Here is a 10,487-nt window from a genome sequence, read left to right as displayed (position 1 = left end):
ATATATATATATATATATATATATATATATATATATATATATATATATATATATATATATATATATATATATATATATATATATATATATATAGACTACACAAAAGTTGTGTAGTCCCCCATAATTACAAGGTGGGATACAGGAGAAAATTCTCCAATCCTTTGTCATCTCACAAGGATTCTAAAACATCAAAAATTGATTCATGATCTTCTAAGTACTCTCCTTTACACCAAAAATAGAAAAGAACTAAACACTTAATTTTGATCTTCTGAATACCGCTCGACTTATCTTCAAAGCATCTTTGATTTCTTTTTTGAAAAGCGGAGTATTTTCTTCTTTAAATACCACGGTCAGTTTCTCCCTAATCAAAAAATAGAGCATCAAACATTTTGCTTTGACCAAGTGAATAATCGGGTTAATGGTGTTGGCTAAAAAGAAAAAAGTGCAAAGGCAAATGCCAAATTCACTGGTATAATGCTCTACTATTTTATTTGTTTTGGATAAGGTAAAGGTTTCATTAAAGGAGGACCAAGAAGGTACCCAAAAAATTACAAGTTACAGCATAGCTGCATCAGTTGCATTCCCAAAACACCTATAAAATCCATAAACTGATCTAAGTTTTCAACTATATTTTCTTTACACCAGAAATACAAATTTTGAAGGCAACTAATCTTTACAAAAGCTAGGTGATTTCTTTGGTTCTACTATTATACTCAACAAGAAATTTCTGCAACTGTCAATCAGTCTCTTGCCCATAAACAAGAGCAGTTTTTACAGGATAGCTAAAGCCACAGGAGAAACTATGCTTCCAAAGAACTGAGATGATGCTAATTCCCAATCTATGTACATATAATCAATGATCCAATGACATCACAAGCAGATTGACCTACAGGATGTGGTTCTATCACTAGGGAACTGTGTGTACTTTCTACTAGCCTTGTTCGAACCAAAATACAATGTTGGATATCCATTCCCACAACAACGGCTAGCGGAATTTTCCGCTTCGAAAAATCTATTTGGATGATCTAAAAATCACACAAATGGTCATCCTATTCATTGCCTATTTGACATATAACTAATTCCAGATGGTCTGTAAGCAAATCATACTTCTTATCGAACTGACAATAATTATTGTTACGATCAAAACCAATACCATTTAAAACAAACAAAAACCTAGTATTCTATTATCCTTGCACTTAAAAACTTCCAATTTATTGTTTCATGCACCTATATCGTAATATAGTATGTATATAACCATCAGGAAAAAATGAATGAGCATATAAACAGAAACAACCAATGCAACATCTAAAGAATTTACAGAAATGAAATTCTCATACGTCATAGAAATAGCTCACGATTGTCAAATTTTTTAAAAGCCACGCATTAAGTAATCGAAGTGCCAAAATCGCTGAAATGAAACCCTAGAGAATCCTAACAATACAACAACGTACAGCACTTCACGTACACGAGCGCATATATATATATATATAGAGAGAGATGAATAGTGGTCTCACCTTGCTGTTTCAGGTCGGAGAAAGAATCTAGAGAGAATCTAGAGAGAGGAGAGAGAGAGAGAGTGCGTGACTGATGGTTTGCTGCCTTTGGGGGTTTTACATTTTCGGAGAGAGCAGTATACGGGCCGGTATTCAGTGGACCAGCCCAATAATTGCTTGGGCCTAGACATTGGCCTTTAAGAAGTTCAACTGTTTAGAGAAAAAAAAGAGAATTCTACATTGTAGGTCACTTATTTAAGACTACTAGTCTCTATGTTCGTGTGATGCACGAGGTATCTTGTGCTAAATATTAAACATGTGTCAAAAGTAATACACTTTTAATTGCGTAAACTACTTGTTATTAGTACGTATGAAGTTATATAATTAGTTCCTTGAAAAAAAAATATAATATATAATTCAAACCAATTTATTAATTAAGTTTTAGCACAATTGAAGGATAAAAGTATAAAATTGTTGCAAGTAGATATATTTCAAATTATTATATTAAAATTGGTGAAAAGACGACTAACTTGATAACGCTAGTAGATAAGAGCATGAATATTTCTTGTCTTTATGACGCATTTCTTTTTCATATATATATATATATATATATATATATATATATATGTGTGTGTGTGTATAGACATACACATTAATAAATTTAGAACAAATCAACCCAACCCACCTTCAATAGAGAAAGAAGCACGAGAGTGTTTCCAACATATAATATGTAGTCACACAAATTTATATTAACGTGCATCTGGTAGAAAAAATAAAATAAATAGAACAGAAGAATTCAACCAAACACAGCCGTAATTAGAGAAGGAAGCACTGAAATATGCTGAAAGTAAAAATATTGCCGAAGCTTAAATAACTCCTTGGTATTGATTTTTTGTTCTTCCTTAAATTTAGCCACCACACTTTTTTTTTTGCTAACCCCATAATTAATCTAATACAATTATTTTGACTATGATACTAAACACATCTTATAGGCATGTGAATAATATGAATCTTATTAGTAAATAAATCCATTGAAGAATATGAATCCTAGTATGCATTGTATATTAATTCAAGTTATTACAATTCTATCCAATATGAAATAATTCCCTTTGGAGAAATATTCAATATTGAGGGCATAGAAGTCCGTTAATATTTCAGGGATATATTTGTTGTTTAACATTTAGCATAAATTATTCGTGCTATTATAGTCTCAATGTACGTGCTTTGCACGTATATCCAAGTAAAGAATTATAATTTATACAAAAGATAATAAAACATTAATCGTTAAATACATCTCATTAACTGGAACATGCACAACTTTTATCAAATTGATTTATCTTTTCTTGTGAACATAGGCTCTCCAGCAAAACCGAGAGAACAATTAGAGAAAGTATGTGGTAATAACTTCTTGTCGACATAGTAAATTTTCTTATCCTATCAACTTATATATAATCTCTAGCAAAATCAGACTTTGGAATTAAAGAAATAAGTGTAAGGAAATTATGCAACAAAAACTTCCTGGAAATCATGCGACATGGATGTCAGATGAAGCATACTCCCAACTTCAGTGAACGGCTCTTTAGCTATATAGATCTTATCTTATAATGAGCAAATATACTTTAATGAAAAGTTCTCTTTTCTGTCGTGTGAATTTTTCATGGACACATGTTAGCACTCTAGGCATGTGTGGTAAAAGCAGAGTCATCAAAATCAAAATTAGATTCACACGCCACATATCAAACCTTGATGAGTATCACTACTAATATGGCCTTACTACTAATTCGTAAGCAAAAATTATTGTTTTAGTCGAGTATGTAAAACTACTGTTCATGAGTCTAAATAATAAAGTTCACGTAGTTGCTTCCCATAAATAATTAACATGCTTTAAGATATCGATCAATGCACCAAAATATGTTATTCTTTCCTTGTCTATTGCTTGATTAGCTAAAACATACTTGCATACGCCGTTGTTGCATCATATTCTTACCAATTTTCACCAAGTTTTGTTTGCAAGAAGTAGATCTCACAATTAAATATAGACCAAAAAGAAAACAAACAAACAAACAACAACAACAACAACAACTCAGTATAGTTTCACAAGTGGGATCTGGGGAGGGTAATATGTACGCAGACCTTACCCCTACTCCGAGGGGCAGGGAGGCAAAAAGAAAAAAAAAACAAAGACAAAGTAAATTTCCTGTTTTCTACATGTGTTGATGAACTTGATGATATGAGTGCTAAAGTAAAGTAGATAGAATTTGATTCACAATCTATTGTTTTACAAATTCGAGTTTTCTTCAACATATCATCAAGATATTTTGTACAAATATATAATATGCAATTAATTCCTAGTTATATTGAGACTCAGCAGAAAGTTTCCTTTGCAACCACAAATTCCTCAATTTCGTTCCATCACGAAGTCTTTCTTTGTAAGATCAATTGTTCAATACGTTCCATTACAAAAGATTTAGTAAAGTTTGAATTGATCTCAAAGTTCTAAATATTATGAGCTAATGTTCAATTTACAAGAAATAATAATTTAGTTGTAAGGGTATTCAATGATATTTTTGTCGTTCAACATTTAATATGAAATATTCGTGCTTTTATAATAATATAGATATAGATAGATAGATATAGAATATAGATATAGATATAGATATAGATAGACTAATTACCGCAAATACTAAGTGAATAAAATTGTTCTTCAAAAAAAATTCTCATTGATGTTAAAATATTTTTTTCCCCATCATGAATACAATTGGAATACCATTAATATGTTACTTTCCAATTGCCATATAGAAACTACTTCAAAGGAACGTTTACAAATTTTGTACCAAGTTTCTAAATAATTAACTTTTAGATGTTTATTTAAGGTAAAATATTAATCGATTATAAAGTTCTAAATTTTAGATACACCTAATTTAAATAAGGAAATATTTAATAACCAAATTTCAATAAACCTTTAGGTCCTACATATTAAAAAAATAATTAAATGACTATTTTATCTAGTGTGAACTCTATTTTTAAAGGGTAAAAAAGGCGAACGACATTTCGCTAAGGGCCTTCGTGCTTTTAATATAATATATAGATATAGATATAGATTAACACAAATCACTTCTTATTTATTCCAAAAATAGCAGCTTCATTTACAAATATAGCAGGTTCCTAAGTCCATATATTTAATCCCATTTTCATAACATAAATAGAGATCCACTAATTGAGGGATTCGTTTTTGTCCTTATTAACCTATTCACTTTTCTCTCTACTCTATTTTCACTTTTCTTACTACTTTGTTGCACACCCCCACCCCCAAACTCCATATTCGTTCTCTCCTTTTCCCCACTCTCATCTTCCACCTTCACTTTTTAAACCTAACCCCATTTTCAACCTCTAAAGGCATTTGTTGCCTTCAGAGAAAGAAGCTTGGTGTAGTTGTACCCATATTTTTAACCCATCATGATGAGTCATGGCGCATCTCTCTTACCATCTAATCCACTAGTTGTTCTATTTAATTTTGTTTGTTTCTATATTTTAATTTATGGGGTTCAGAGTTAAGGTAAGTGGTACGGAGTTACAAAATTTGGTACGAATAAGATGATTTACTCGATCATGGTGATTACTGGAGATGATATACCACATGTTTAAATAGTTTTTTCTTAAATATACATAATTTATGTATATCTTTTATATTTTTAGAATAATATATAATTTACAAATAAATATATACTAAGTAGTATTATTTATCCTACACATATAATTAAATATACACGAAGCACATAATAAGTCAATATATAGAGTATTACAAATAATATACCTAATTTATTCTAAGATTATACGTTATTGCTAATTATACATAATGATATCCCTAAGATTTTTTATTATACTTGGTTTATGGTAAATTATACCATATATAAGTGAATAAGCATTTATGGTTTATAATGTTCATATACCACGTATATAATTGATCACGCCCAACTATGCCTTATAAAAAGGACTCTGCGGACGTTGCAAATATAACCCGAGTATTACGCCCAGGGTCGAATCCATAGAGAGTTAACCTATCAACCGCTATCTTCAGACCCACCAAGTCTTCAGAACCAGCTTCTCAAATATTCAAATTCTCAGTTGAGTGTTCTTTAACAACTAGCTTGCAAGTAACTAAATGGCTGTAACTAAATTAATAAGGTTGTAAACAATTATGGGACAAAGCTAAGGCAATGATTTCCCCTATTGATGGAATCCTTTCTGTTTATGCTCATACAAATTTACCCACACATCTCTATCAATCATGAACGCTAATCTTACCGCAAATCTCTCCCGAGTAATCACAGTAATCTACTATTGCACTCTCCCGAGATACACTAGCTTGCTTTATTTAGCACAATTCAATTTAGATTGCACCCAAGGCTTCGTTATTCCTAATCCCGCCTTTAAACCCGCAATTATAGATTCCTCTAATAATCTAGGAGTGGTGTTGTTCAACAATACCCTAAATATGCACTCTTTTCCAAGTTATGCACACTAAATAGGCACAGCTAATTGAGGATCCTGTCAATTAACTACAACGAACACGAAGTTGAACAAATAGAGATTAAACTAGCAATTTGTATTCACATAAACAAGAAGTTCATCACCCAATAGGTTCCATCAAAACCTTAGACAAGGAATTTAGCTACTCATGGCTATGGGAAAATAAACTAAGATTGAATTCATCATAAAATCAAAAGAAAAGAAGAAAGATGTTTGGAGTATTCTCTCACAATGTTTTCCTTGCTAAGAAACCCTCAAAATCAATACATGCCTCTCTTGGGCGAAGTCTAATGTTTTAAATAGGGTTTAGGTCTAAAAATCCCGTAATTGACACTTTGGTCCCCGAAGTTTCTACGCCTGCCGCGGTTCTGCCGCGGTCGCGGTAGAACCGCGGCCAAACACCCTCGCGGATTCTCAATCTTCTGCAGCTGCTTCCCACCGCGGTTCTGCCGCGGTCGCGGTGGAACCGCGGTGGATCCAGTATTCTGAATCTTCGGCCTGTTTTGCACGGGTCACTTGGGAAATTTCATAGTTGGCCTCTTTTTCATCACTTTTAACTCCAAAACTGCTCATTAGCCTTCCTTATACATATATCACCTGCAAATCATGAAAAGCACTAATAAGAGCATTTTGTCATCACTTTTAGCATTAAAGCTACACAAGAAGGTGATTATTTAGGGTGTGATTATAGTCAAATTCACCTATTATCAACACCCCACACTTAAACCTTTGCTCGTCCTCGAGCAAACTAAACCACACTTCTAGGCCTAACTGTTCAATGCATTGCCCCAATTTATGTCACACCTGCTATTATCAATGATCGACCCAAGCAGTGCACAATCATATCTCAAATGCAGACTTTCATGCCAAGACACACTTGTGCTCACTCTAATTACTCTAACAGAAGTGAAGACTCACTTTTTCTTCCTGAGTCACATGCCCTCACATCAACAAAATCTGAGAGAAGTTCCACACACATAAAATTCAACAATAAGGAACCATATATAGAAAGAATTCACTCACTCTCAGCAAAGAGCATTCACATGCCACACAGACACACCATAAGCTTGCCCCTAGTGTAATACTCTACTAATCGAGCCATTCAGTCAAAGATCAAGAGGTCTTTATAGGTTGTAATGTAGGCTAAGGGACGGGTAGGATATATTTGGATATAGTGACTAACCTCCCTAAGCACTTTTAATACAACTTCTTTTTATTTCACCTTTATGCTCAACCCAATCATTATTTCACATTTTGTTTCACTTGTGACCCCCACTTTTCGTTAAGTACAACTGGCTTCTTCTTTTTTTTTTTTTTCTCGATTTATTGTACACTGCCAGTTCACCAACCAGAACCTTCATTCTTGATTCCCCGTTTCTCTTTTTTTTTTTCTAGTTCTCTCCCACCCCACACTTTGACTTTTGTATATTCTTTAGTGATTAAGTGCTTCTAGGAGGTAAGGGTTTAAACAATGAGCTTATTCAAACACAACGATTTAGATTATTATAGGGTTATCAAAGAACAGGCTTCAGGCTCAAAGGGGTTAACTATGGTAATATGCACAGGTGGATTCTCAAGTATAAAGGGTTGCACAAAGAAATGCCTCAATCATCTCTAAAACTAAAAGACTTCTATTTCGCTTTGCAAACACACAGGGCAAGTTCTAGGTATCATATGCAAGCATAAGATGCAAGTAACAACTCACACACACTTAGCATGTAACTCATTCCGAATCAGTTCATCAACACAGTCCTACGAGTGTTCAAGCCAGACAAGATGTGCAAAATTAAGGCATATATTATGAGTCTACAAACAAGCCTAGACGTCACACTCTTAGTTCGTTTTCTTTGCAAGTGTGCACATTTGGGGTTACATTCTGACCTTCACCCATCTAATCCTAAAACTATAAAAGAAAAATCTACCTAACCCGGTTCAAGAAAAACCCTTGGAAAAGAACCGTGGTCAAAAGAAAAACCAAGGGGGAGGTACTACACTACCTAAAAGAAGAAAATAAAATTAAAAAAAAAATTCTACATGGACTACTTCCCTCAAGAGTACCGTCCACATAGTCCGTCATCAGGAAGAGTCCTCTACAAGTTTTTGTTTTTTTTTGTTTTTTTTGTTTTTTTTATATCTGACTTTGACCCTCAAGAGACCCGTCAACAAGTGTCCGTCGTTGGGCCAAGTCAGCTACTCCTAATATAACACACTCACATATGTACACCACATCTAATGCTACAACACAACAACAACTATATACATGTCAATACACAGTTAGAGCAAGTCTCCCACTCCACACTTAAAATCATGGCATGTCCCCATGTCATATCAATAAAGTAAAGAGCAGAAGGGTGAGAAGACTTCCCTGAAACTCAATCCGAGTCGGAGACGGTGCTGGGGTCTACATGGCAGGCCCTCCCCAATGCGCGTAGCCAAGCCATAAACCGGCTCTCAGATCTAGCCTGCCTGTGTGACATGGCATCCATCCGTGTGTGTAGACCATCCACCGAGGTGCGGAGATCCGCGACCTCTTCCTCCAAGGAGCGCAGCATAGGCCGGGAGGACTGTGAGCGTGATAGGTCTGCTCCAGAATGGGAGTGCCAAGAGGGCCCGGCACTGTCAACAGACCTCCTGGACGGTGCAATAGGGACCGGATCATCCTCCTCATCATCAATCTCAATTGTGGTGCGGGTGCCCCTGCCCACTCTGATGCTAGAAGCTTTGAAAGCTGCTTTGGGAGGCAAACCGCCATCAGCAAGGTTGGTAGGGGTGTTTCTCATCAAGCACAATGTGGTCACCAAGGAAGGAAAATAGAATCCCTTTGTCAGCAGCGGGCCCCGTAAGACCATTTCATCTCCAATTACCCATGCCGCATCAAAATCCTTCCCTGTCACAAAGCACCAAGTCAACATTGCTCTATTAAAGTTCACGTCCGTGGTATTGCTAGAAGGCAGGAACCTGCTACAGATAACAGTCAACCAACACTTGGCCAGGTGAGTGAAGGAGTTAGAGTTGAGGGTTATTTGGTCACGTATCCATATGGGCCGCCCCCCTGTGCAAAGTACATCCGTCATGACCTCCCATGTCACCCCGGGCCTGTCATGGTAATAGTCGACGTCACTGGTGAACGGAGGCAGCCGCAACACCCGGCGAATTGTTTGAATTTGAGCACTGACCACCATACCCCGAACAATCACCTCCCTACCCAAATTCAATGGGCAATTGGCATAAAATTCACGAACCAGCATCTTGTTAACTGGTGCAGGGTCAGCAAATAAGAACTCCATTTCCCGCCTCCGTATCTCCTCATACATCTCCACTTTTTCGGCTCGGAGGGCTGCCCGATCAATCGGGATTTCAGGGATAAAAGTTTTGGTAGCCTTGGCGTTGAAATCGTCCTCTGCCAGTTCCGATTGGAATCTGGACTCATCATACGCAGGTCGTTGGAATGTGCCTCCAGAGCGCCTGTGCCTTTTGGGAGCCATTGGACCTGCAAATAATCAAACAAACCATCAACAATGACACCAAATATAGCTCCTGACTTCACTCATAACAACCCCCACAATAGCTCCATAATTTTCTTACCACGTCCGGTATAATACACCCCACACTTATTCCATTCAATGGTACCCATGACATACAACACCACCAAATAACAAATACCACTCTCCAACAAATATCACCATACCAACAAAACTACTCTACAACAACTATCAACAAACCAAACAACTATACCACAAAAATCTAAATTTAGGCCTCCAAACCACCAAACAACTTCACAAATTAATTAACAATGGAGACCCAATTAATTTGGCACCAAACAACCTCATCAACATCAACTACAACAACTACAACAATGGCAAACATAAAAGAAAGCAAACAAAATAAAAAAAATGCAAATTAATACACTAATCCTAACTAGAATTTAACTAAAATTACTAATCTAACAATTACACTACTTATAAGAGAAAGAAATAGAGAGGGAGAAGATTAACTTACTTGAGGTGAAGAGGGAGAGAAAATGGGGGTGTGTTAATGGAGGTTGGAGAGGAAGAGGGTGGAGAATGGAGGTTTGGGGAAGAAGAAGAAGAAGAGATTTTGAGAAAAAGAGAGAGAAAAAGGAAAGGGATAGGGGATGGGGCGGATGTATTTGGGATTAGATGGGGGGGGGGGGGGTTTGTGTGTCTAAATAAAAGAGAAAATAAATGAAAAAAAAATTACTACTGGGCCGCGTCTGTATTCGCCGCGGTTCTGCCGCGGTCGCGGTGGAATCGCGGCAATGAGTTTCCGCGATCCTTTTTTACCGCGGTTTCATCGCGGTCGCGGTGGAACCGTGGTCGAAGGGCCTCTCTGATTCTAACGCCCATTTTTTTTTATTTTTTTTTATAAATAGATTACAAAGGTCACAATTACAACAATGTCATGGGTTGCCTCCCACGTAGCGCCTGATTTAACGTCGCGGCA

General features: G+C 36.0%; 1 long non-coding RNA gene across 1 annotated transcript in view; it reads right to left on the bottom strand.

Moving 5' to 3' along the window:
* LOC109236573 overlaps positions 1-1,622 on the bottom strand; it is a 3,039-nt gene extending 1,417 nt beyond the window's left edge. The window contains exon 1 of the long non-coding RNA XR_002069519.1: positions 1,515-1,622. This is a non-coding gene — a long non-coding RNA (uncharacterized LOC109236573). The remainder of the gene's footprint in view (positions 1-1,514) is intronic.
* Positions 1,623-10,487: the final 8,865 nt, after the last annotated feature.

The sequence above is a fragment of the Nicotiana attenuata genome, unplaced genomic scaffold, assembly GCF_001879085.1.
Source record: "Nicotiana attenuata strain UT unplaced genomic scaffold, NIATTr2, whole genome shotgun sequence".
NCBI classification, from domain to species: domain Eukaryota; kingdom Viridiplantae; phylum Streptophyta; class Magnoliopsida; order Solanales; family Solanaceae; genus Nicotiana; species Nicotiana attenuata.
Note: the sequence above shows the minus strand (reverse complement) of the source record. Positions and strands in the feature narration are given on the sequence as shown.